Source organism: Urocitellus parryii, chromosome Y, assembly GCF_045843805.1.
Source record: "Urocitellus parryii isolate mUroPar1 chromosome Y, mUroPar1.hap1, whole genome shotgun sequence".
In the NCBI taxonomy this organism is placed as follows: domain Eukaryota; kingdom Metazoa; phylum Chordata; class Mammalia; order Rodentia; family Sciuridae; genus Urocitellus; species Urocitellus parryii.
In genome coordinates this window covers 34,819,340-34,845,892 of record NC_135548.1, presented here as the reverse complement: position 1 = coordinate 34,845,892, position 26,553 = coordinate 34,819,340, and the positions used below count along the sequence as shown (strand labels likewise).

The following is a 26,553-nucleotide window of genomic DNA, read 5'->3' as shown; positions in this document are numbered from 1 at the left end:
TGCCACATAACAATCTTCCACTGTCATCCACCACAATGCCTTGACATTACTATCACCCCAAATAAGACACAATGAGAGGAGAAGAGGAACAAAATCTGTGAATACATATCTGGAATTGGAAATTCTGAGGAGCTCACAAACTTGGGTGTGGCACAAGAGATCCCAATGGTAGGGGACAGGGTAAACATTCCACAAACATGGAACTTTGCTGGCCTAATGACTTCTTGACTATCTGCCTCTGACATTTGTGCACTAGAAATAGAGCTTTGTGCTTTAGCTTCCTTTGCAGTGAGATCAGGAAAGCTTGGTCTCAGTCTATGTGAACAGGAGGACATGGTTTCCTATTTCCCAATACGAACAGGAGGCAGCAGAGCTGAATCCTCTCTTTGTAGGTAACTGTGGCCGTTGGGGTATGAGTGTCTCCCTGGGGGGATTTGAAGCCTTTGGCTCACAGTCTAGTTTTCGTGGCATTTCTTGCAGCTTCCCTGGAAATTTGGTGTTTGTTTTTGAAATACATAAAGGTCAACCGGGACACAGCGCTGGAGGGAGCTCTGTCGCGTGGGGTGAGTCAGGGTCTGACGGAAAAAACACAAACTGGGCTGCTACCCCATATATCTTTCCTACTTGAGCGTAGCAACTTGATTCTGAGCATCGCACCAGATCCTCTCCCCACAACAACATGCCTTTACATTTTAGGGTCTGCTGGCTGCACCTTGTCAGTCACATGTCATTTGGATACCAATGACAGAACCACAGGGGCTCACCACAGATGTTGGTCACACACCTGCACTCCATTGCTCCAGACCCAGTTCCCTTCTGGCTCCTACTCACTGACATCTCTGTTCTTCACCATGGTCATGAATTCCACTCAGTCAAAAACGGCAATGGCGGGTTCAGTCATGATGAGCAACAGGAGATCTAAAGGTTCTCCAGGGATTTCTGGTCATGGGATTCTCAAAACCTTCATGTTATTGGCCTAGCCATATTTCAAGAATGAAGAAGTTGGCACTGTGGGTTTTGATTCATTCACGAGCCATTAAGGTTTGAGGAATCTCCTGAGTCTCTAATGGCATCACACCAGAGTTCAAGCTGAGGTGGACCCACTCATCTTTTCCAACCACCACACAAAAGACCACTATTCTAACAAAAACACTCCCACATGGCCCTCCTTTTCTTCCATACAGATACTCATCATAGCATTCTGGCTGGGGGTTTCCATAGGGGGAGCAGTCTAAGATGGTGTGCAAAGTAAGGTCTCATGCCCATCATGTGCCAAATGTCATGGTGGCCTGGACACATGGGTCCCTGAGAACTCGGCAGGGTCTCAGGGCGGAAGAAGATGATAAGGACCACCAGGATGAGGAGGATAGCAGACTCAGAAGGTGAGTGGTTCTTGGGGCAAGGGATCTGGTCCTTAATCCCATCTGGCAGCAGAGCCATGGGAGGGCAGCCCCAAGCCTGCCCCACTCCTCCCTGGGGTGCCCAGCCAGCTGCTCTGTTCTCATGGGCTCTAGCAGCCAGCTTATAGTGCAGCAATAAATTAATTAATGCTGTGATTAATTAGTGATGATTAACCTCCAAGACTGGGTTCCTCCCGATAAGCAGAATTTATGTAGCCTTTTCTCTCCCTGCAGATGAAGGCACAGTCACAGAGGCGGAGCTGGACCCTGGTGAGCTGTGGCAGCTGGCCCAGGGGCCCCAGGATGAGCTAGAGGATCTGCAGCTCTCGGAGGAGGACTAAGGGTCTCCTGCAGTACCCCAAAGCCCTGAGGCCAGTGTCTGTGCAGCAGGAGGGCAGTAGACAGTGGACAGGGCTTTATTGTCACAGCACGACAGACCAGATGAACCAAGAGCTGTGCTGACCTGGGCAGCAAGAGCCAGCCCTATGCAGGAGGCTGGTTCTGCTGCCAGGTCACAGCAGCCTGCTCCACAGAGGTGGCTCCCTGGTTCCTCTACTCCTTTGTCTTTGGTTTGTCTGTGGACCTCTGCATTCACCCCCAGAAAGTTTTTGAAAACTCATTCAGTCCTTTTAAGTCACATTTTTTCCTTTTAAAAATTCTTGGTGTTTCTGCATCCAAAACTGAAAGGGAGAAAGCTGTGGGGGAGGTACCACTGCATCCTGTGCTGGGACTGTGGGCAGCCTGCTGGCCAACTCAACACAGAGACTGGGTGGCATCTGGGGCCCCTGGGAGTATTGCTGCTGTTCCATTCTCTGGCTTGGGTGAGGCTTGGCTAGTGGGTGGGTGGCTCCCCCCATAGGGGGAGTTGGCTGTTGGTGGGGACAGGGGCTGCTCTCTGGAGGTAAGCTCCTATTCAGGAGCCTGCAGGGTTGGCGGCTGCAGAGGCAGAGCCACAGGGAAGCTGGCCATGTAGAAAACTCGGCCCAGGCGCTTGGCCACCTATAAAGAAAAGCCTGGATGGGTGCCTGCCAAGGACATTGGGTGATTTCAAAGAGCCTTTATGCCCTCTGCCCACTGTCCATGCTTACCTGGGCCCGGATCTTGAGGGCGGGCCCCAGCTTCAGCCCCATAGTCGTCAGCAGGTGCTCCTCTGTCAGCAGGGGCAAGGTCTCCCCATCAATTTCTTGTTCTCTGAATACCTAGAACAGGGATAGGGTCAGGCCTATCAGTCCCACACAGCAAAGGCCCAGAGAGCAGCCAGGGAGAGTAAGCAGGCTGTGTAGCTTTCAGGGAGTGGTCAAATGAAGGAATCCCCTTTTGCTTTGGGCAGGGGCTAGCATGAGGCAGGAGCAGGTGGGGCTGAGGGGTGTAGGGAAGGGAGAGGAGGGCAAGTGACAGGCCCGCTGCACACCCAGGTCAGCTCTGCCTCACCAGAGCATACTCCCCACAGCCAGACAAGCCCCCAATGAAGCTGCAGACATCATCCACAGTCCACTTGCTGACGTCCTCAGGGGATGTGGCCACCTCCCCATCAGCAAAGAGTCACCCCATGGTGCCTAGGTGTGAGTGGGTGTCACTAGGGCTTTGTTCCTCCCATCCCATACCCCACCGGTCTGCTGACCTTTGCTTGCCTTAGTTGCTTAGAGACATGCAATCCATGACTTAAGATTTTTCGACTGTGGAGGCCTTGCACCCCCTCCCCGTACAAGACCTCCAAGGGTGGCTGGCCTGGGTCTCCACACCCACCTGTGTGGAAGTATGGGCTGACCGAGTAGGGGAAGCCCAGGGACAGAGGAGGGGGCAGGGTGGAACCTGAAAGAAGCCCCTTTCCCTCAGTGCTGGTCCCTCCTAGGGCTTGACCTGGGGTGGAGCCCCGGCCCCCTGTGGGTGCTATCTCCAGGTCCTCTCCATCTGAGTCCTTGGGGGCTCTTCTGAGACATCTTGAGCCCAGAGCCCAGATGCTGTTGTCTCCTTGGATTCGCTGGGACGAACTGAGGCAGAACTAGGGCCCCCCCCTTCCGCGGTGCTCTGCCAGCAGGCTCCCGGGGTGAGGTTGGAGGCTCCGGACCAGAGACACCCTGTGAAGGCGAAGCGGCGCGGAGCTATGTTTCAGTACCAGCATGGCCCCGCGCCTCTGCAGCTCCTCTGTTCTGTCTGGGGCACGCAGGGCCGCTTCAGGTGCCAGCAGCTGTGGCCGGTGTGTGTTCTCCAGCTCTTTCTGGCGAAGCAGCTCCGCGGACATCTCTAGCCTAGGCCAGGAGTAGTAGGATCAGCTTGAGGGCTAGTGCCACCCACCTCCCCTCCCGGCTTTGGCCGCACCTACCGGTCCAAGTTCTGTTTACGCAGGAGCTCCTGCTGCAGGGGGAGCATCTCCGCCTGGGCGGGGGGCAGGAAGCTGTACCCTGGGGAAAAGGGACAGACCAGGGCCAAGTGGTCAAATGGTGCTGGCCTGATGAATTGGCCCTCTGCACCACCTTGGTCCATCCTCGACATTAATGGGCGACCTTACAGGACCAGTTTCAATGATCGTGCCCATAGGACATAAAAGACGTGCACACCTGCCTATTCCTTACCTGGAGTCTGGCACAGAGCCTATGAAACCCCCAAGAAAGGGGGCCTGAAATGGGAGCCCAGGGCGATGTGGGGGGCATTCTGGGGCGACAACAAAGGGGGCGGCTGCGACAGCTCCCTGTGAAAGGCAGGACTGAGGGGCGTGCGTGGCTTGCCCGGCCCCCTCCACGCCCCAGATTCCCCTAACTGCGTCCAAGCGCATCCTGGTCGCCGCTAATTGCTGGCCCTGCAGGCGGTCGATGTGCCGCTCGTTATGGCTCTAGGTCGAGCGCTGCCCCCGCTCTCGCCCCCTGGCGGCGCCAATTAATCTCGGAGGAGGCGCTAACCCGGAGGGCCGTGGTGACTGCAGCGGTAATTACCGCGCGGCCCTCCTCCCCACCCCCTCCCCGTAGCGGGCCCAGCGCTGCCGGGGGCACAAAGCGTAATTAGCAGCAATCCTGAGGCAGCGGCAGCTGCAGACGCCGAGCTCCGCGGTGGAGGGCAGGGGGTGCGCCAGACTGGAGACGGCCCGCTGCGGGGGGGGGGGGCATCCCTGAGCGCCTCCCTGCTCTCTACAGGTCGCCCCCTGTCCCCGCCCGCCCGGGAGGCCGTCTCCCCAGACGGCTAGTGTGTCTGAATTGGCGAAGCGGGCATCGCTCCTCCCCCAGTTCTAGTCCTCTGGCCGACCCCTCCCGACTTACTTTGGGCTGGGTTTCCAGACTTCCAGCCGCTCTGCCTTCTGCTTCCCCAACCTCATCCCCCCCTCACTGTCCCAGGGGCACCTGGATTTTGCTGGATCCCAGTTGCTCAACAAAGAAACAAGAGTGACCCTTCACATTCCTGCCCAGGGTTCTTGGCACCCAGGTACATACTGCCCCGGAAATGTTTTCCTGGGCCTCTACCCAGCTCAGCCAGCTGCAGGAACTTTTTGCCCAACAGACCCTAAACCCAAAGCAGGCAATACCCACATGACTGTGCAGCTGCAATCAGGGAGGAGTAAGTGGGTGGAAGGTGCAGGCTATGGGGCCTGCAGAAGTCAGATACCAAGCCCCAGTACCTCTCTGAGAAGGACCGGGCAACAGCTGGAGCTGGAGCTGGAGCAGTGTTCTCGCGGTGCTGAGCCAGACCCTGCTTCCGGTGCTGACCTGCTGTGGATGAGGGCAGGTGAACTTCCAGGCCACTGGGACTCCTCGAAGCTGCAGCTGCTACCTCCTGCCGGACCCTCAGGAGATCTGGGGGTGGGGGGGTAGGGGATGGGCAACAGCAGCGACCCTGAGGCCCAGCCTTCCCTGGACTTCTCCCCTCATCCTAGTGAGCACAGGACACTGGCCCAGGGGAGCCCAGGAGAAAGGGAACCAGGGGCCCACTTCCACACCATCCCTGCTGTGTGTCAGGCCTGATGTCAGTCATTGGGGCCAGAGGAGCAGCCCCAGGGCAGGGGAGACAGGTTTGCAGGAGGACCTGAAAGGAATGTGAGGTGGGAGGAAAGCCCAGTGTTGGTACGAAAGGCTGTGGAACCTGAGGCTGGAGCCTTGAGGGGAGGGACTGTGCACAGATCCATGAGAGCATAGACCAGTTCCTGGAGGTCACTGTGACAAGTCTAGGAGTGGGTCTCCAGACTCCACCAGGTGACCGTCTCCTAGATGGGAGGCAGGAAACTGAACCTGTACACGTGGCCACACCTCCACACCAGCATACACCAACATCCGTTCACATCGGTCATCCAGCAGTGGTTGCATACAGTCAGCATCCAGCAAGACCACACCAGGCCCATGCATACCCATCCTTGCAGGCACACCAGCCACAATCTCTGGACGCGGCGACGTGCAGTGGTTTGATGCACTGTGTTCCTGCCCAGGGCCGGGCCTTCGAGTCCCCACCACCCCCCTTTGCATACCTTTGCCGCTGAGCCGCCGCCTCTGTTTATAAATTAATTACCGGAAAAGCGGAGGTGGGTCTGCCCTGGGCTGGGTGCCAGCCCGCAGAGCCTAGCCTGCTCAGCTGCCCGTGTCGATCCCAGCGGGGCCTGCACCCCCGCCCTCCAGCCCGGGGTCACAGCTATTTGCAGCCGGCTCCTAGGCTGGACGGTGCGCACCGTGATTGACAGCAGCTCCCTGGCGGCCGCAACCACGCTCCCTCCCCCACATAGGCCTGCAGAGCGGGCCCCAGGCAGAGCAGGCAAAGCAATTAAAAGGGAAGATTTTTAAATTATTAACATTTGGTGAATTATTCAGACTCTTGGTGCCTTGTGCAAGGAGAGGAAATCCTGCCCCTTCACAGCACCCCATCCACCTCCTACCATAAAAGCCAAGTTCACCTAGCAGGAGACTAGCCTGTGAGGCTAGAGTGCAGCTGGACAGGTATCTGACTGCTCCCTGGGCTATGACCACAAGGGACAGAGCAGACCCAGTGAGTGGAGAGGGGCAAGAGCCTCATCCCAGCCTCTAGCTGGGCCTCTCTTGGCATCCAGGAGGCCATGGTGGCCAAACACAGCTGCCTCTTAGTCGTCCTGTCTTTCTGGAAGGCTTGCCCCCCATGCAGGACAAAGATCTGGCACTATTTGAATGTGACCTCAGGTCAGCGTCCACTGACTTAAATTTGTGCACCAACTGCTGTGGGAGTCAGGAGAATGGGCACAGACCACAGGGTCTCCTGGATAGGGGGCAGATAGGCTTACTCAAGCCCCTACCCCTTCCTCTCACCTGGGATCACCCCTGAGTAAGCTGTGTGCATGCCTGGAGAGGATCCTGAGAATGTGATGAAAAGTGGGGACTTGGAACAAGACCTGGGGCAGCCAGGCCTCATCGCCTACCCACAAAGGGCTGGGGGTCACTGACAGATCCAATCCTGGTCTTGATGTCAGCAGCCAACACCCTCTTCTGGGGTGGAGAGGCAACTGAGAGTGTACACAGGTATGGGGGCAGGTGGGGAGGTCACATACCATGGCTGGGGAGGCCCAGGTGGTAGAGACGCTGTGGTTCCTCGAAGCTGCCAGCCTCACTGAGAGCGGAAACCAGCCGGTGGTAGTGGTCCTCAGGCGCCATGCTGGGTTGCAGCTCTGGCAGCAGCAGAGTCTCTGCGTTGGGGTAGCACATAGGGAGGGGATTTTCGTTGAAATACTACCCAGGCGGAGAGGCAAGTAGGGAAGGCACACCTCACCCTAAGCCTAAGACCTTCCACCCCTGCTACGAAACCCAAGTCCCTCCTCTGTGCACACCTGCCCCTTTTGGAAGGTCTAACAACACTTCCAAGCACTCAGTTACTGCTTCCTCCTCCAGTGACCTGTCCCTCCTCCCTGGGTTGGGCTCCCACCTCGAGGGTACTCAGACTCACACTCGATTCGCTTCGGGCCTTCTTCTCTGAAGAGCAGTCACTGGTGACGTGCGGGGAGCAGCCCAGTCTCTTGCCTAGCAAGCCACCTGCAGAGGGTGGAGTGAGCCACACCCAGTCTCAGGGACTGGAGGAGGAGGCAGGAAAGACCAGGTGGGGAAGACCCACCCCTGCCCCAGCTCAGTCTAGTGAGCCCCAGTCCCCTCCACTCAGGAGCATCCTGGGTGCTGGTGGGCAAGGCCTTGCCAGCCCTGGGTCCCAGGCTTCCACCTGGTGAGCCCAGCTGGCTGGAGGATATCATGACAGGTATGGAGCAAGGCAAGGAAACAGGGCAGCCCTGACCCTGGGCCCCAGGCTGCATTTGAATAGAAGTGATGGGTGTGACACGTGACTGTGACTGTGTCCCCAAGGGCCTCTGGCTGCCCCTAACCAGCCAGTCCATTCCCATGTGTGCTCATGAGCCCACCTCAGCTTCTCCTGGAGAACAGAACTACCTTCCCTTTCTGAGAAGGGCTGGGGTGGGCTGTGCAGGTGCTGGGGAAGAGTCAGTCAGGAAGGCACATGTCACTCCCCACACCAGGGGTGTGCTCAGGGGAGCCCTCCTCTCTGCACCAAAAGCCCAAACCCTCCTCTTTCCTGCACTCAGCCTTGGCAAGCACATACCTGCCCAGCCAGGCTCTGCGCTCCAAGGGTCACCCCTGGACAGCTGACCTGCCCTACACAGACCCTAGGTGCCTGGCTCCTGGTCTGCCTATTCCTATACTATCCCCTCTAGAAATCACATCTCCACATCAAAAGCTGCACACTGGGCTGGGGATGTAGCTCAGTTGGTAGAGTGCTTGCCTCACATGTAAGAAGCCCTGGGTTCCATCCCCAGTACCATAAAAATGAAATGAAAATAAAAGCCACACACATCTATAGGTCCCTCTCCAAACCTGTCCCTGCACCCCCAAGCTCTGCTTCCTCCTGAGGACCCTGACATCAGGGGGCCCTGCTGATAGCAGGTCATCATCCTGGCCTCCAGCTCAGACCCTATTGCCTCTGAAGACCCAGGGTGGCAGGGATGAGGATTGCTCCTTGTGTAACTCAAGCCTTTTATGACACCTTGGTACTTGGGGGTCCCCAACCTGTGCCCCCAGGAAGCCCTGCTGTCAGCTCAGGAGCCTAATTCCTTTTCCTTATTCCTTTAATCTGTCATTTTTATCAGGCTAGGGAAGTGCGGTGGCAGCCAGAGCACTGATCAATCTCCACATTACAGCTGACAGAATGATGCTAATAACTTATTGATCTCAGCCACCTCACTGCCACTGGTTTAGCTGGCTGGCCCCAGGCCCTGCCCCAAAGACAGGGGGCAGTCCCCACTGCCTGCATGAGGGGTCAGGTTAGACAGACCCTGTAGGACAGATGGAGGGCACTCAGGTGCACATGGGCATCACGAGCTGCGTGTCAGAGTCCAGCAAGCAGGAGGGCACCCCGAGCGCACCAGGCAGGGAGTGGGTCTTGCAGCCTCTCTCCACACCTGCTGCCCATCTCCTGCTCCCTGTACATGCTCAGGGGTCAGCAAGGGTAACCTCTGCAGTCTGTTCCCTGTTTCAACAGTGGCAACTCCCGCCTCCTTGCTGGGCTTCTCTGCTCCTGGGGAGCTTGAGAGTCACAGCTTGGGGGAGGTGATACTGGGGTTGGAGTGCCCCGCAGTGAGACCCAGCCTTGTAGATGCCTTGAGGAGACTGCATAAGCTCAGAGTCACACCTGATGTAGGCAGTGACAGGGGGCAGACACACGTACCAGGGGTGGACCTTAAAGTCACAAGACCTGCTCTGAGCTCCTCAGTCCTCTGGGATCCTTCCTGTCCAGAGCCCAGGAAGCTGTGGCTCGAAGGACACCCCCTTGGGCCACAGGAAGGAAGTAGACATGGTGACAGGTAAAGACCACTTCAGGGTCCAGAGGAATCCCACGGGGAGCTGCAGACCTGGCAGGTGCACGCGCGCGCGCGCACACACACACACACACACAGACAGCATCCTGGCTGCTATGCACAGCATGTGACCTGCACTCACTGTAGAGTGTGGAGGGCTACCTGGCAGGGTGAGCAAGCCCTGCAGGAGACACACAGGGCACATGCAGGTCTGTGTACCTGAGGAGGTTGTACATAGGCAGGAGAGGGCCTGCTTCCTCAGAACATCTCAATCACTGAGGGGCTCCCTCGGCTCCGCCCGATCGATGGGGCAATTAGATTTTATCAGCCACCTCCAAAGCAGCTCCAGAAGCAACCCCCACCCCCATCCACAAGGGCCTTCTGGGATCATGGGGGCTCTGTTGGGAGTGTCCAGGGTGGCGGGTGATGCCCACCCTGCTTTCCCAGAGCAGTAGCCATTGTCAGAAACAACCCTGTCCAGGGTCCATGTGACAAGGCCCCTGAGGTCAAGTTGTGCCCACTCTCAGTGGTGGCATCTTGCAACCCCTCATGACCTGCTCCATGGGAGACTGCCTGGGTCCCCAAGCTGCTCTCTCCCTCTGAGTTCCTGTTGCCTCCAGGAACCAGATCTCCTTGGTGGCCCTGGAAGCTCCTGGGCCAGCACCCTCTTGGCCTACCTGAAGCGGTTCAGGCTGCAGGGGATGGGCCCTTTCCCTCCCAGGACCCCTGAGAAGCAGGACCAGGCCGACATGCCCTGTGGGTTTGGTGGGAGGTGGGCATTGGTGGGAGGTGAGCTCTGGAAGGTCTTTGCCTGTGCCTGTCTTGTGAGGAGGGGGTGGTCGGCCTCGAAACTCCAAGCCCACCCCAGCAGCAGCCACGCTGGAGCTGCCCTGGGCCGCCAGTCTGCCTAACTGCCTGGGATTAACACAATTACCATCACATGGAGCCCCAGGGGACAGCCGGCCTCACACCTCCCGCCTCCTCTGCTGGCCTCCCTGGCTGCCCGCCAAGGCTTCCAGAGCTGCTGAACAGACACAGGGAGGGTGGCTGTCCCTAGGCAGAGCTGCTGTGGCCCTGGCAGCCCCATCATCGCCCTCAGGACACAGGGGCCTCCTCACCTGTGGGTCCCAAGCCAACCTCCACACTGCCTCTCTGGAATTCACAGCGGCTCTGGTTCTCGGGCATAATGAGGTGGCGGCTTCAGTGCACACTGGATATGAGTGTGGGAAGGTCACTGTCCTGGCTGCAGCAGAGCAAGACAGAGGATGGAGCCATGAGCCTTGGCAGTGCAACCTGATGAGCATGAGTACAAGGGTGCTTGGGGCTGAGGACAGTGTGCACTGAGCATGGTGATGTGTGCGCTTACCTCTGTGGGCTTGGGATGCCACAACTACGCACACTCAGCAGGCAGGCCAAGAGAAAGCAGAGACGTGGCACCTGGACCCCACTCCAGCACCCAGCTGGTCTGTGCAGAGCCAGAGCAGCCCCTCCCACCTTCCTCTCTCCAGAGAGGCAGTGCTGTGCTCTGCTCCCTACCTCAGAGGGAGGACAGGACGGCCTTCTGTCTCACAGGACAGACATATAGAGGGCACACTGTCACCCATGTGCTGCCAGCTCTGAAGCAAGCACCTGGCACATGCCACTTTGGTTAAAACTTGCAACACCCTCTTGGGGCCCTCATTTCTCCAAATCAGGAAACTGAGGTTCAGACCAAAGTCCTGTAGATAAAAAGATCTGCCCTGGCAGGCTCAGGACACCTGTGATCCCCAGGGTGCACCCAGGCCTGGCCTTGGAATCACCCTGTATGTGATTCTTTGTCCCTTCTCCCTCCTGCTGAGCCCTCACCCACAGCCCCAGAGAGAAGAGGGAGGAGAAAGTGGGGCACCCTGGGGTTATGTGAGCAACCCCATCATCAACAGAGAAGGAGGGGACAGGAAGTCAAGGCCAGCCAGAGCAGGGGCAGGGAAGCCCAGTGCCCCCAGCAGTGCCCTCCCGGCCCACCTGTGGTGGAGCAGCCTCTTCAGCAGCACTGACACTAGCAGAGCCTCCTCACAGTGACATAGGAACCGACCCTGAACCTTATTAAATAGCCCCCAGCCCCCAGCCTGGGCTGGCAGGAGCCAGGCTAATCCAGGGCCCGGCCCTAAGCAGATCAGTTTTAGCACCAGATACCCCGGGGCGGCCCCAGAGCCCCTAAGAGACCCAGATGTAGGTTCTCCCCCACCCCATGAAGGCGGGAGGCAGGTGGGGAGTAAGTACTTTATGGGATTATTCTCACGAGGCTCATCCCCCATCATCCTCACTGATGTGGGATGTTGGACAGAACTGCTGTCCTCAGCATGGGGAAGGGGCCTGGGCTGGCCGGGTACAGGGCTGCAGCTGCCATGGAGCTGCTCCCCACAGTGCACTGGACACTTCCTGCTTCCAGGGACTGGAGAGGTGAGCACAGTAATTTCCTGTGAGCCCTGGCCTGGACCCCCAGCAGCACCTGCATCTGGGACCAGCCTCAATGACAGCGATCGGCTCAGTATCACTTGGGGATTACCCGGGCTCTGGAGGTGCAGGCCGATGGGGGCCACCCTTGGCTAGACAGGACCTGCCCTTGCATTCCACACCCAAGTCCCTGCCTTGGGGGTTCATTCCTCAGGTCCCAAGATGGGCCAGTCCTGAAAACCTGTTCTGGTCACTTAGTTACTCACTGAACAAATTATGCTGGGTTCATTTAAAAAAAATGCCAAGAGACTCACACAGGCTGGAGAGTTGAGAGCTCTGCACCTGTCTTCACAGTGTGGGGCCACTAAACACAGGCAAGGCCTCAGCAGGCTGCTGTGGCACGTGGGGAGGAGACTGGGGCAGGGTCAGGAAGGCTGCAGGGAGGGTTGTGAGGAGGCCAGGAGAAGGGTGAGACCCGACTCCCCCCTGAGGGCCTCCCCACCCCAACTCTCTCACATAGCCTTCACCAGCTGGGGGCCCTAGAGGGTCAGGGACCTAGAAGGCCCTTCTTGCCAGCCAGGCTGCAGGGGCATCACAGGGCAGAGGGGCCCTGGGCCTTTGCTTGCAGCCAGCAGCAGGCATCCCCAGCAGGACTGGTCAGAAGGACGAAGAGGACATACAGATGCAAGAGGCAGACAGACCAGTGAAGAGTGACAGACAATGGGGATGGACAGACAGTCGGGATGGGACAAACACAGTTGGTGACCCAGTGTGAGGCAGCTGGCGGTCCACAGCCCTCCTTGTCCAGACACTGGGGGCTGTTAGCAGACGGGATATGATGGGCTGTTAGTCCTCTGGGGTGTGCTCTTCTCCAGAACTGTAACCTTCCCTTCAATGAAATCCAGAAAGTCATCCTTGCCCCTCTGGATCCTCTGTGGGACCAGGGTCTCCACTAATGCAGGCCTGCTTCTTCCCAGGCACAGCCAGGCTGCAGCAGCCAGTACTGGTAAGAATTCAGCATGGGACTCCTGGGGCCTCCCCGCACCCCAAGGCCAGGTGTACCGCAAGGAGGTGCAGGTCCGGAGGGGAGGCACAGCCATTGGGTTTCCCTGCAGGCCTTGCTGGCAAATTTATCCTGTAGCGTCCAGAGTAAAAGGCTCATAAAATGTCATCAATGTTCATGACGGTTCATAAAAATGATCCGTTGAGCTGGCAACTCCAAAATGAGGTGGAAATAAGTTTAAAGATGTTTTTATTGTAATTCGGCTCCAGGATCCAGACATTCTTGAAGACATAAATAATGACACCTCTGGCAGAGATCTAGGACAAGCTGCCTTCCTGCAGCTGGGCCTGGGAGGCCAGGCACCCACAGCTTGAGTCCCAAGAGGCTTTCCCTGCCCTTGGTGCCCACTGCTCCCCATCAGGCCTTCCTGTGGTGCTCCCCTCGAAGCCCTGAGGAAAAACTTGGCCCCAATAACCAGAAACCAGCCCCTGCCCCTTGGGAGCAGGAACTAGGTCCCTGACACCTGACCTCCTCCTGGCTTCTTTTTTATCCTCTATGTCTTGGATTCACAGGCCCCAGCCTGTTTCCATAACCCAAATCCATGTGAGGAAACCCCAACCTTCCAGGGTCCCCAGAAGGATCTTTCCAAAACACAGACCTGGTCACTCCCTGCTCAGGAACTTTCTGTGGCTGGCTCAGGTTGGAGAACAAAGCCCAACTGGTCCAGCGGCTAAGGTGCAGACCTTTTAGCATCCCACTGAGCCAGACCTGCCATGTTCCCATTCTCCTCCCTTCCATCCCATCCTTCATCCCTCCACAGCTTTGCAGACCACCTTTTCCCAGTGAACTCCTATGCATCCTTCAAGAACCTGCTCACACATCACCATTCTCCCTCCTGGTGGGTCTCTGGGAGGGTGAGAGGTGAAAATCACAGCCTCATCTTAGAGCTGTTGGGCTCCAATGGACAGTCCAGTGGTGAGGGTCATAGCATGCTTTGTCTCCACGGGTGGGCTGTCTAGGACCCTGCCCATGCTGTTGAGGCCTGGCACAAGTCTGCACTTGGCTGAGATGGGCCTCCTGATCTCAGTTGGGCACCATGCCACCTACCTTCCAGGCCAGGTAAGGACACACATCCAAACCAGCCTGGCAACCGCATGGCCCACACTGGCTCACACTGACTGGGACAGAGGACAAGACAAAAGACCATGGGTAGAGGAGGGAAGCAGGGTGGGTGGGACCCAGGAGAAATGGCAACAGCTGCCCCTGCCCAAGCCAGGCTCCTACCTGCAAGATATCTCTCGGAAGGAGATGTTCACATCCCAGTGGGTGTGGACTCTACTGGGAGAGAAAAGAGGGTCAGTGGCTCCATTACTGGCACAGAGACAGCAGCGGGGTGTGGGCCTGACTCTTAACATCCCACCAGCCAGAAGCCAGGGCAGTCATGAGGGTGGCACCTCATGCCCAGTTCAACCTGGTGGCAGCTTCCACTGAACAAACCCAGGGCTTGAGATGCTCTGGCCTCCCAGAGATGAGGACGAGGAGCAGGCTGAACAGCCCCGGGCAACACCAGGCACCACAGCCCTGCTCACACATCACCATCCTTACTCACAGACACCCCACCCCTAGGTGCTGGCAGGACAAGGCCCATATCAGGAAACAAATTTCTGGGAGGTTGTGGGTGTCAGCCCAGGTGGGTACCGGACCTTGGGTCTCTCTGCTGGCCAACCTCTACCCAGAAGTGACCATGGCATGGCTGAGGCAGAACTAGGTGCCAGGGCGCCAGTTCAGGAGAGAGGACAGCCTCTGCCTGCACCCCCGCCCCACAGCAGCATTCCAGAAGACCCCTGGTCTTTGTGCCCCCTTCCATAGGAGCCTGAGCCTCCCCGCCCAGATCTGGAGTAAGTAACTTCTCTTCTGCCCTATGACCTTCAGCTCCTTCCCTGTGTCCCCAGAGTCTTCTGGGATTGTGCATACAGCCTGGGGCAGGGATCATGGGGCTGGTCCTGGTGGGTGTGCAGTCAGGGAGCAGGTCCCTCTCAACGTGTCTGGCTGACATCCCATCTCCTCTGTCAGTCCTGAAAACTTACAGCAATATCAACAAGCAAAGTCACTTTTCTTTTTCTTTTGCAGTGCTGGTGAAACTAGGGCCTCACAAAACACTCTGCCACTGAGCGGCAGCCCCAGCCCCTCTTTGCTATTTTGTTAGCACCATGAAGAGCCCAGCTCAGGGGAAGTCTGTCTGAGACTGCTGGTCCCTTGCAATCTGCAGGCCTGGGAGCCACAGGCTGCCCGAGAGCACTGACAGCCCTGACCCTTGGTTCCCCAGCCCTGATGGTTCATTTCTCTCCTCAGTGTCCCCCCTGCACCATGTGTAAGTGTGTGGTGCTGTGTATGCTCAAGCTTGGAGCTCTGCACCCAGCTCACACATTTCTGCACAGAGCGGTGGACATGAGTGTGTGGCCCCAGTCCTGGCATTTCTCTACCCTTCCTGGCTCCAGGTCCTGCTGCCCCAGGGAAAAGAAAAAAAGTCATTGATTATTTTCCAGTGTACAGAGGTTTTTTCTTACTTGGTTAAGAGGCTGCTGGCTCAGAGGCTACATGGGCTTTCAGAGTATCTACTTTCCTCTCCTGTTCAGTCCTCCCATTGCCAGAAAGAGTTGATCCTCACCACACCCATGAGCTTAGTGAGGAAGGGGTCAAGGAGGGTCCCTGCCCCAGGTCATCCAGGATCCTGAGGTGGGCTGCTGCATGGAGTCCTGTCCTTGCAAGGACGCTTCTCTTCAGATTCAGCACCACATCATCTCCGGACGCCTGGCTCTGCCCAGCTCAGTGCTCCCTCCCCTAGCTCTGGGAGCCACAGTATCCCCCAAACCTGCCCTCACACATCTGCTGGGGTCTGCCCAGGATACCCTGATTCCCTCTGTAACATGGTGAGTGAAATAGACCCAGCAATATAAGGGCACATGGCATGGGGCCAATGGGTTTTCAGGGCCAGCCCACAGGATGACAGGGTCCAGTGACAGCAGAGCGCAGGGAGACAGCAGTGGTGAGTGCCGACCTATGTCTCGGCCTCTGTCAATCCATAGGTTTGGTATCATTTTCAACACCCCTTGGCCCATGGCTCTGCCTTGTCCAGCCTGCCAAAGCCCAGTGCCAGGCATCTGGAGATGAGCTCTGCCCTTCTCCTCAGTCACCTTTCAGCCTTAGGTGAAATACTCTCATGAAAAGAAAAGGGGTATTTTCTCAAAGCCACCTGCTTCCCCTCTTTTGTGGCAGAAATACTCCCATCCAAACAGAAAGTAGAACCCAGACTAGGAGTAAACATCTCTCTGCCTCTCATCTGTGGGAAGAGAAGAGGGGGACACAGTGTCTATAAGACTGCTACTTGGAAGGGGGCCAGGACCGGCTGGCTGGGAAGGAGCCCAGGCTATATGCCAGTCTTAGCCACATGAGGCACAGAGCTGGGCACAGGATCTTCCAGTCCCTGGTATGCGCTGAAAGCACCCTGGAAGGTTAGGTCTGGGGTGGCTCTTGGGGGTAACTCTATGGGGGAGCATGCTGAGAACCCAGATGGCCACTCTAACCCTGCCCAAGGATGGGGAACACATGCCCCCCCATACATCAGAGACTTAGCTCCCCACTGCTCAACAGATTTGAGAACCTGGCTCCTAACCAATAATTGACCCCTTCTGAAATGGTGAGAGTGGGTTCCAGCATGCACAGTCACATGCACACCATGTTCTACCCCTGGAGTATCTGTGACCATGAAGTGCACACACCTTTGAAACTGGCCACAAGGGTGGGTAGAGACAGCCTCTGTGCACCAATAGGTTGGGGCTAGAAAGGGGATCCATGGAGATACCTCCAAGGAAGCGGCCAGGCACAGAGAGGCCGGCAGGCCCAGGTCTGAAGTGCCCTTCACTCAGGGCAGGAACCAGGGAGCTTCAGAAAGGCAGCAGCTCCATCCCTCTCTGAGCTTCAGATTGCCACTTGAGGTGATGGCAGATGTTGAGCTCAGGTCACCCTCTGCCCCTCTCTTGTGGCAGGCCTCAGGGGTGGCAGGTTGGAAACTGTGGGGCACTCCCATCCAAACAGAAAAGAGAACCCAGACTAGTCTGAGGTGGGCACCCAGAGGATCCCATCCAGTTCCAGCTGCCTGAAGGGGTGCCACGATGGAGAGGGACTTCAATCTTTTGCCCAGTAGGTATGTGACAGCAAGCAAAAGGTGTTTCTGCACACCTGCTTGGGGAGCTCTTGTACAGGTGCCCTGTGCTCCTGTAGACTCAAGTGTGTAGGGCGGGTGGCTTGAGGCTGTGACTGTGACAGACCAGGTGTGGGCTGGGCCTGTGGCTCTCCTTCCCCTGCCAGCATCCATGTGTCCAAGATTTCCCAGCCTGCTCAGCGTGCATCCTGCAGAGCCCACGGGGAAGCCAGGATACCCCACCACCCAGTCAAAGGGAATAAACCCAAGGTGGCAGCCTGGGCCCTCCAGGACCACTGGTACCTCCACCCCTCCTGCTCCTTCGTATAAGAGGGGACTGCTGGGTGGACCTAGGAACAGCAGCCTCCACCCCCCATGTCCCTAGAGGTACCCCACAGGGGGAGCTTCCTCTCTAGAGGCAATTTCCTTTTCAGATCAACCCTCTACTCCTCACTGCCTGGAGTCTCATACCTGCTCCCCAGGCCAGTGGGGAGGCCAGAGATTGTCTATCCTAGGTGGGGTTCTTGCTCTCTGGACACCTACAGGCAAAGACCCTGCCCCAGCCAGGCTCCATGTCATGGACCCTCCGAGGTCCAGACCCTTGCAGGGCAGCACTTCAACATTAGGAGCACCAAGACACACACCACTCAGGCTCAAGCCTGGGGATAACCCAGATGTGCAACCTGGCCAGCTAACACTGTTACACCTCAAAAGAGTCCTGCCCCAGCACCCAGCACCTCTTTCTGCCGAACCAGATGACTTGGTGATCTCCAGACCTGGGACAGGGAAGTCCCCAGGCCCAATGAATGACAATAACAGTGGGAAGACCCTGGAACCTGGAAAGCTGGAGAAGTAGCTCCAAGACACCCATGAGGGAGGCTGCTCAAGAACAGGCAGGACCCGCCCTTCATCCAAACAGGAGAGGATCCTGTGACCCAGGATTCCCACCCATTCCCAGGGATGGTCTGGAACAGCACAAAGCAACCCCACCCACCCCATCTGCCCTGGGAGGATTCCCTCCAGCCTGCCCAGAGGGCTGAAGTTAGGACTCCCAATCTTAGAGATCACCAGGCTCTCAGGGGGGTCCAGACACCCCAACCCAGCTTATTCCCAGGTCTCACCACAGGCGAGGATATTCGACAGCCCAGGAAGTCGAAGATTGGAGGATGCACCTGCAGAATTCCCTTGGACATAAGCGTCTTCAGACTTTTTCCTGTGAGGAGAGCCGAGCACAGCTGGTGAGGGGCAGTCAGGGCATAGATGGAGCCTCTGGGGCGCCGTCACCCGCAAAGCCAGTCCCCACTCCCGGAAGGTGTATGCAAGGCACACCAACCTTCCAAACCCACTGTTGTCCAACTTCGGAGCCTGCTGCCCGCCCCACCCTCTCGGAGGAGAAGGGGATCTGCTGGGCTCTGAAACTCAAATCCTGGGCGAGGCCCTCCCCTGGTGGAGGGCGGCTTCCTCTCAGCCCTGGCGCCCCTCCTCCTGCCCCACCCTCTCTTAGCTAGTCTAGCCCGAACTGTGGCCGGGCAGTGGAAGGCTGAGCTGGGGAATTGGTGAGCGGAGGCGCAGTTGCGACCCAGGCCTGCGTCAGTCCCCAACGCAGGAAAGGGCAGCCACTGCGCAGCCTGAACTCCTAAACCAAACGCTACCGGGTCCCAAACTTCCCAAGACCCTCGCCAGAGGGTCACTGCGCTTATCAGGTGCCCCCGATCCGGCCTCCAAAGGTGTATTGTCGCACCTTTGGAGTCACCATCCAAACGGGCTGCTCCAGGTCTGGCTGACACTGTTCCAGCTCCGCGCGCCCACGCCCCGCCCCACTCCCGCGGCCCCACGTACCTGTTCAGCCCCAACCAGTGTGCACTCACACCCTGGCAGCACGTGCTCTGGAGCTGCAGCGCCCTCTCTGGGCCAAAACCAAGTCTCCCCAGTGGCAGAGCGAAGGGCTCGGACCCGCGGGTCCCCAGTAGCGAAGGAGAGGGACAGCGGCTTGCGCCCCCTCGTCGGCTGCACCTGTGTGGCGGATGCTGCGCTTCCAGTCCTTGGCCGTCTGGCGGCCGCTGACGAACTGGAACTCCTTGGGCGTGAGCCACTCGCTGCGGTGGCGGATGGACGGGCCTTTGCTGCCCTGGCAGAGTTTCCGTACGTTGAGCAGAGCACGGTTGGCGCCACACTCCACCTCGATGCAGGGCTCACCGTTGTCCAGCAGCGGCTGGAAGTCCGCGGCCGCTGCGGCCAAGAGGAGCTCAAGGGCCAGTGGGTCTCTGGGCAGGTGGAGGTTCCGCGTGGCCTCGTGCAGGCTAAGGTAGGCGCGCGAGGGCCGGAGTGGTGGAGCCAACAGTTCTTCATACCTGCAGCAGAGGCCGGCAGCGAGGCGGCGGGGGGGGGGGGGGGAGGGGGGCAGAGCTGCTGCGGCGGGCAGCGGGGCCAAGTAGCCTTGCAGCGGAGGCAGAGGCAGCGCGGCCAGGGTCAGGTGGAAGGTGGCCAGGGCCAGGGCCAGGTCCTCGCGGCCCGGGAGCTCCTTTTTGACCGCTGGCATGTCGCGCGGGTGGCCCAGCAGCCGGCTCTCCGCCGCCGGCGCAACTTATTTTGGCCCTGGCTGGAGTTGCGTCTCTGCCGGCCCTGAAGGCGCCTGGCCGCGCTTCCACTCCGCCCGCTACTGCGCCCTGGCACCCGAAGCTGCAGCAGGGCCGCCCCTTCCTGCTACCCGGCCTACTGCAGGGGTCTCGGCGGACCCAGACATGGTGTGGCCGGAGCTGCTACTGATCACAGACCGACGGGTAAGAAGGCTGCAAAAGCCAAAGCCCCACCTCCAAACCCGCGAGGCCCCGCCCACCCTCCACTAGGCGCCACACCGTCGCTGCTCCAGGTTCCCCCGCGCTGGGCCCTCCGCCGCTGGGCTGAGGCCGGAGCCGCCTCTTCCGCCGCCGGCAGGGGGAGGAGGGTCATAAATAACCCTTGGGCAGCAGTGCAGACGGTGACCTGAGACGTCCTGGGGGAGTGAAGGGACGGCCGTCAGCACTTCTGCCCCCAACCCCACTGCGCCAGACTTGACCCATCCTGGGGTGCCTGCCTCTTAAAGCCCCCTTTTTATCCATTCTTTCATCAGTCAATCAACCATTTATTGAGCGCCAGATGTGGTGTAACCCCAGGAAGAGACTACCCAGAGAAGGGGTTGTGGGAAGAGAGATGCAGAGAAAGAGTGAGAGCACAGGTGTAGAGTCCAAGGAAGTGCGGGTTCCCAGAGTCCTGGCCTGCCTCCCGGCTTCTCTGCCTGAGCTCACCAGCTTCTTCAATGAGGCGGGTGCTGCATGGGAGCGCACCCAGACCCACCAAGAACAGGGGGACATGCAGGGACTGAGCTTATGGGCCACAGGTGTGGCTGACACTGAGCTATGAGGAAGCACACCTGTGTACACAGCTGCCCAGCCACCCACAAATGCATGCATGCTCAAAGACATACAAAGAGCAACCACAGGTGTGTCACACCCATGACTTTCTGTGTGCCAGCACAGTAGTTGCTGAGCCTGAATGAATCGGACAGGTTCATGGAGCACACAAATCCTCAAATACTTCCCACAAGCACCAACACAGACAGGATGTGTGCTAAGAGATACAGATCACAGATATCCCGAGACTGGGACTTGAAACACAGGCACAGATGGACCCAGGTCCACATGTTCACCTGCCAAGGCAGGGTGTCAGGCACAGGTGACACCCAGTTGGTTGCACTATTGGTCTAGAAAGAGTTAACCTGGAAGGTCAGGGGTTAGAGGTTAGCCAGATGAGGCTCCCTCAGACATTCCTGCAAAGTAGCTAGAAACTTCAGGAATGTAGCCTTTTCAGACCTAGGGAGAGCTGCCCTGCTGGGACACCTGGGCAGCTAGCTGTGAGCTGAAAAGAAGCCATGCCTTGTCTCTCAGCATGCAGGAAGGTGTTTTGGGGCTGTCCACTACCTTAGTCTCTGCCACTTAAAGGAACAAAGAGAGAGGGCCTGAGCTCAGCCTCACCCCACTCCTGTGGCCATGCAGTTGGTGTCCAGATGCACACATGCAGGAATTCTAGCAGGCACCCACAGCGCCCTGTACTGCTGGAGTGACGTTACCTGTGCAGTGACAGTCAAATGTCATGTTCAAGGGTGTCAACACAGGCAGTGACCAGACACAGGCACAGTGATGCACAGGTGCTCAGCACTCCTGAATTCACCCTCAAGGCATCACAGAGGCCTCTCCTCCTGGCCTGGCAGCATGGGCCTGATCCTCTGTCACCAGTGGATCTGTACACTCGGCCCTTCTGCAGAAGGGACAGAGATGCCTGTTTCTGACCACATGGGGGCAGAAGCAGCCCCCATCTTAGGGCAGTCTTCCTGGTGCTGTGGTCCCACCAAAAGGTAGACTCTGTTGGGGAGGCTGAAGCAGGTGTGCAGAGCCTCAGACCCTCCTGCAGCAGCTGCATGACCCAGTCTTCTCTGCCCTTCTTGGGACCTTACTTTCCCATCTGAAAATGAGAGGTGGTCTCAAAACCCATCTTCTAAAGCCTTCTTTAAAGAGGTGGGCTCAAGACCCACCTTCTAAAGCCGCCTTTAGCTTGAAGTAAAACAGTCAGCAGAGCAGCTATGGGAGGTGGGAGCACCAAACCCCTGCACACCCTAGACACTTTCCTCTGTAAATGGATCTGGAGTGCAGAAACTGAGGGGCTCCCATCAACTCTGAGCCAAGCAAAGGGAAAGAAATGCGTTATCTAGTGCCCCCTGAGGCCCCCAAATCTATCTCATCTGTCTCTCACTGAGATAGATGTGAGGGTGGTTTATATTCTCCTCCCTGCAGACAGTATGGCCACACTTGGGCCCAGTCTGGATACTAGAGCATACACAGGGGTGCATGGGAGCAGCTGCTGTCCTGCAGAGTGGATGCGGGGGCAGGGTGCAGTTCTCTCCCTCATGGCTCAAATTATTGTAGAAATGTTGTGCACCCTCAGGGCCACCAGAGCTAAGTAGCACACAGGCCTTAAGTGAAGTCTCACCCACTCCACGTCCCAAGGGTGTGTCAGCAGGGGTGGAGTGAGGGGCCCCATGTGCTCATGTGTGTCAATGCTGCGTGAGGGGTGTTCCTGTGCTTATGTGTGCCTGCCCTGTCCTCATGCCATTCATTTTAGCTGACACTCAGCACAAATACGGTGTGAAGGCCTCAGGGACCCGTGTTCCTTACTCTGGGAATCTGGGCCTTCATTGGTCCAGCCCAGCAGTGCTGGTTAGAGTTCACTCTGTGTACAATTCACAGGCCCTGTGAGCCCTAGGGCCAGAGCCCACCAGGAAGTCCTGATAGGGGCACTAGGCTATGCTGTCTGCAGAGATTTGGGGCAGAGGTCATCCCCAAGTGGGGAGAGGAGTGGGTACAGGTGGGGTCTCTGCCAGACTGCCAGGTGGAAACAAGAGGATATCTGGGCAGTTCCTTCACAAAGAAAACCTTGGGCGGGATGTGCTGAATCATCACGGATGGTGCTGGAGGGAAAAGGAAAGGGCTAGAAGGGGTCAGGTGGTCAGCTGCTGCTCTGACTCACCTGAGAGCCCCCTCAGCTGTTCAGGCTGCAGGGTGGATTCTCAGTGCTGGGGTAGTGGCTTTCCTGACACACCCTGGCACATGGCAGGTACCAGTGTCTTAAGGACTGTCCATGGGGCAACCCAATGTGGCCATGGGTGGATCCAGCTCATACCCTGATCTGGTACCTGCTGGGCTCTGGGCTCTCTGAGCCATTCCTAACTTGACATGGCTACCCTGTCCCTGGGCAGCACCATTGCCTGACTGCTCCCCTCTGCTACCACCTGCCCTGGAATCTCTACATACCTTCCTGTCCCCAGAAGCTTATTAAGAGTTGGACTACAGATCTGGGAGGCTGAGGCAGGAGGATCACAAGTTCCAGGCCAGCCTTAGCAACATAGCCGGCAATGTAAGCAACTTACAAGACCCTCTCTCTAAATAAAAAAATAATTAAAAGGATTGGGGATGTAGCTCATTGGTAAAGTACCTCTGGGTTCAATCCTCATTACTGAAAAAAGAGGGTACTGCCAGAGGTACCCTCTTCATCAGAGAGAGATACCTGAAAGTCTTCTGCTGAAGAAGCCTAGGTAGACATCCTTGGTCTTCAGCAAGCACTGCCCAAGCTGGAAGATAAGGTTAGATCTAAGGGTGCATAAGTGGGATGTGATGCTGTTCTGAGGACCCTGCCACTGACACAAGGGTGAGGCAGAGTGCCCACGGACACATAGCGACAGGCAGTGGTCACACCATAGAGGGTCTGAGATCCTGCAGACCAAGTGCTGGCTGCCTGAGATCTCCTGATGCTTATCCATGTTTCTCCTGTGATGTGCCTTCTCTGTCCACCAGCGAGGGTTTGTGGGGAATTTTTGCTGTCTGGGGCCCCACAGGGCAGGATTCAGGCCTAGGAAAAGCAGATATGGAAGCTCAAAATAGAGAAAACTAGTCAGAGTTGCCTGGTAACAGCCTTCGCCTTCTCCTGGGTAGAAGGATTCAAGAAAAAGCTAAAGGCCACCTGCTGAGAGCCTGACACTGACGGTCGCCCAGGTGCAGGCCGGTGTACCAGATGCCCTCCAATGTCTCATGTCCTAGCCCCAGTGTGGCCTGAGTCAACCTGCACACGGCATTTGGGGTGGAGCAGTGGTAAGTGTTCAGGAACAGAACACAGAACAGCAGCATACACTCAGGTGAGTGACAGGGAGCAGTGGTGCACACACAGGTGTGTACCCGGGGACAATGCGTGGGTGTTCAATGCAGAGTGCCTGACGTGGAGCATGCTCCCTCACACAGCCCGAGGCTGCCCAGTTGTCTGGGGCTGTCCCTTCAGTGTTTCTTCATGCTATAATACTGTCACCTTGTGCTCAGTAGGTCACACCTCTGAACCAGTTGCATCATGAAGAGGGCATGGGGGCTGGGAAGGAGGCTCAAGCGGTCACGCGCTCGCCTGGCATGCGCGGGGCGCTGGGTTTGATCCTCAGCACCACATAAAAATAAAATGAAGAAGTTGTGTCCACTGAAAACTGAAAAATAAATATTAAAAGAGGAAGAGGGCATGGACACGTGAGGCCCCACCTGGAGGGCCAGCAGCCCCTTCATCAACACCGGTGTCTTTGTCATGTCGGGATTGTTGTAGGTAGGAAGCTTGGGTGGACCAGATCACTGTCCTGACTTCCTGATGTATAGACCGAGTCTGACTCCGGTCTCCCATTGCCACCCAGCCCCAGTCCTTGGGAGGTAGGTTGACAATGACATCCTTTGAGGTGCACTGGTGGCTTTGTGCATGGATGTCCGGTGAGGCCCTCTGGATGTGTAAGTTCCTATTCCTGACTAACCAGGCTCCCCTGGGACCATCTCATCTCCTGCACTGTGTGAGGGCAGGTGGGGCAGCCCTGAGTGCTGTTCCCTGGGACCAGGACTCTGCTGCTGTTTGGCCATGACCCAGAGGTGTGGCCCCAGGTGGGGATGTGTTGAGGCCCTGTGCAGAGCCCAGATGCAGAGGCTCATGACCTGATGACAGCCACCTGGAAGGAATGGTGCACACATCTGCAGCCATACTTCACCCGTCTGCATGAACGGTCAACACAGGGCCTTGGGAACCCAGGCAGGGCTCATCTATGGCTGCTCACTCCAGGGGTGTGTGGGCATTTGCAGGCCAGGTACAGGGGCTGCCCAGTTCCCTAGAACCTAGCCTGTGATGGCAGGAGGGACTCAGGGCCCTGGGCACCATCTAGCCTTCTGAACAGTGCAGTTCCTACTCCCACCCCAGCCCCCACCTGCAGCACTGAGGCCGAGAGTAATAAAACACCCACCTCACAGGAGACAGCTTTATCTTGTTGATGGGAAGTCTGCCAGCCCAATTTATGATGGAACATAAGATCTCCAAATCTGAATTTATGTGCCGGAGTATAACGAGAGGTCAATGAGATTGAAAGTGGGCTCCTGAGAGGAGCTGGCAGGCTCACTCCCAGGTGCTGTAAGGAAACCTCACAGTCTTTGTCCCCAACTCCAGCCTGGCCCAAGAGGGAAAGGACCGCCAAGGAGAGCCCTGCCTGAGAGCCCTGCCGTTTGGTGTAAGGGGGAGAGAGAGGGACTCTGTCGGGTGGGGCCACGGCTGTGGCAGGAGTCTTGGAGAGGGCCAGCCTGGACCATCTGTGCTGAGGATGCAGATCTTGTGCCTGGTCTCAGGCCTGGCCCTCAGCCATGGGCGAGCCCCTGGCTCAGAACAGTCACAGCAGAGCTCTGGCTCTGGCCCAGGGACCCACCGCCAAATGGAGTTGCCATGGGTGACCATGAACCCGTGGCCCCCACCCAAGCCCTCTGGAGCCCTCTGTCCTCATCACCCCCTGGAGTCAGGGGTGGGGTAGGAGGAGGGTTGGCTCTGTCTGGGGTGGGCACCTGGCCAGCAGGAGGCTGGCTTTCTGTGCCCCAGGGCAGACCCTGACTTTAGGATTTATACAAATAAATGAAATGAAAAGTGCTGGCAGCCCTGATCTAATTACAGCCATTCATTCTCTGGTCGTTAATAATTTGTGCAATAAAGGGTTTCGGCTGCTCCAGTGTGGGGGTGGCTGCGGCTCAGCCTTCCCTTGGCACCGGCTTCGGGAGCTGGAAACATGAATTATTAGTTTCTTATCGCTCGGACCGCCATCGCTCATGCTGCCAGGACCTGGTGGGAGCTAGCGGAGGTCCCCCGCCTCCTCTGCTGGCCCTGAGCTGCTGCTTCTCTTGGAGACTCACGGTGGGGCTCAGCACTACCCCACCCAGCCCTTCTGGGAGTGTGACCCCTGGAGCAGGAGACTGCAACAGGCATGGGAGCTGCAGTGCTGTGCTCTGAGCCTCAGATCCTCTCTGTGAGTGAAGCCAGACCTCACACGCCAGCAAAGCACTGGCCCAGGGAGGGTGGGGTCCTTACAGGGTGCTCTCCAAGGGGCACAGACTGCCTAGTCCCTGGCCAGAGAGGAGAGGAAGTCCCCTCTGGGAGCCACAGTGCCTTAGGCAGTCAGAGCTCCATCACCTGCAGGACAGCCAGGGGCTTGAGGATACCCTGAGGAAAGGGATGGTCCTGGCTATGGTCTGGGTGGGGGTACTGGTCTCCTGGGCTTTTTGTCTGCACCTCCAAGTATAGCTGCTGAGGTGTGTGGGCTGGGGGCTGAACTCCAAGGCCACAGCCCAGATGGTGACCAGGTGGTTACCTGTCACAGAAGCACGCACCCTCCTGCAAGGCTCCCAGCCAAGCTGGGGAGTGCAAGGCTAAGGCAAAGCTGGGGTGTGGGAGGAATGGGGACCTGGCACCCACCTCTGCCTCTTGCCTGCCAAGCCCCTCCAGGTGCCTCCTGGGCTGCAGCCCCACTTCATCTCTGTGAGGATGTGGAACCTAGAGGGTAGGCCTTGCGCCCAGGGCTGTTTGCTCACCACTTCCTGGCTGTGTGGCCTTGGAGAGACTGTCAGTTCTTCTAACCTCAGTCTGTAAAAGGGGAATGAGGATAAAAGGAGACAAAATTAGTATGTACTGAGTGTCCGGGGTGTGTGCAGGTGTCATAGGTGGAGTGGGGTGGCCCCTGCAGCCCTGCATGCTGGGCAGTCCCATCCTTCAGGCAGCGTGGCTTCAAAAAGTCTGACCACATTTCATCTGCTTTCTGTTTTCTTAACGTCTGGACAGAGTTGTAGTGAATGTCCCAATGTATTGT

At 57.6% G+C, this 26,553-nt stretch overlaps 1 pseudogene; it reads right to left on the bottom strand.

The window, feature by feature from the left end:
- Positions 1-1,792: 1,792 nt before the first annotated feature.
- LOC144251025 (sterile alpha motif domain-containing protein 11-like) lies at positions 1,793-19,371 on the bottom strand (annotated as a pseudogene).
- Between the last annotated feature and the right edge of the window lie 7,182 nt (positions 19,372-26,553).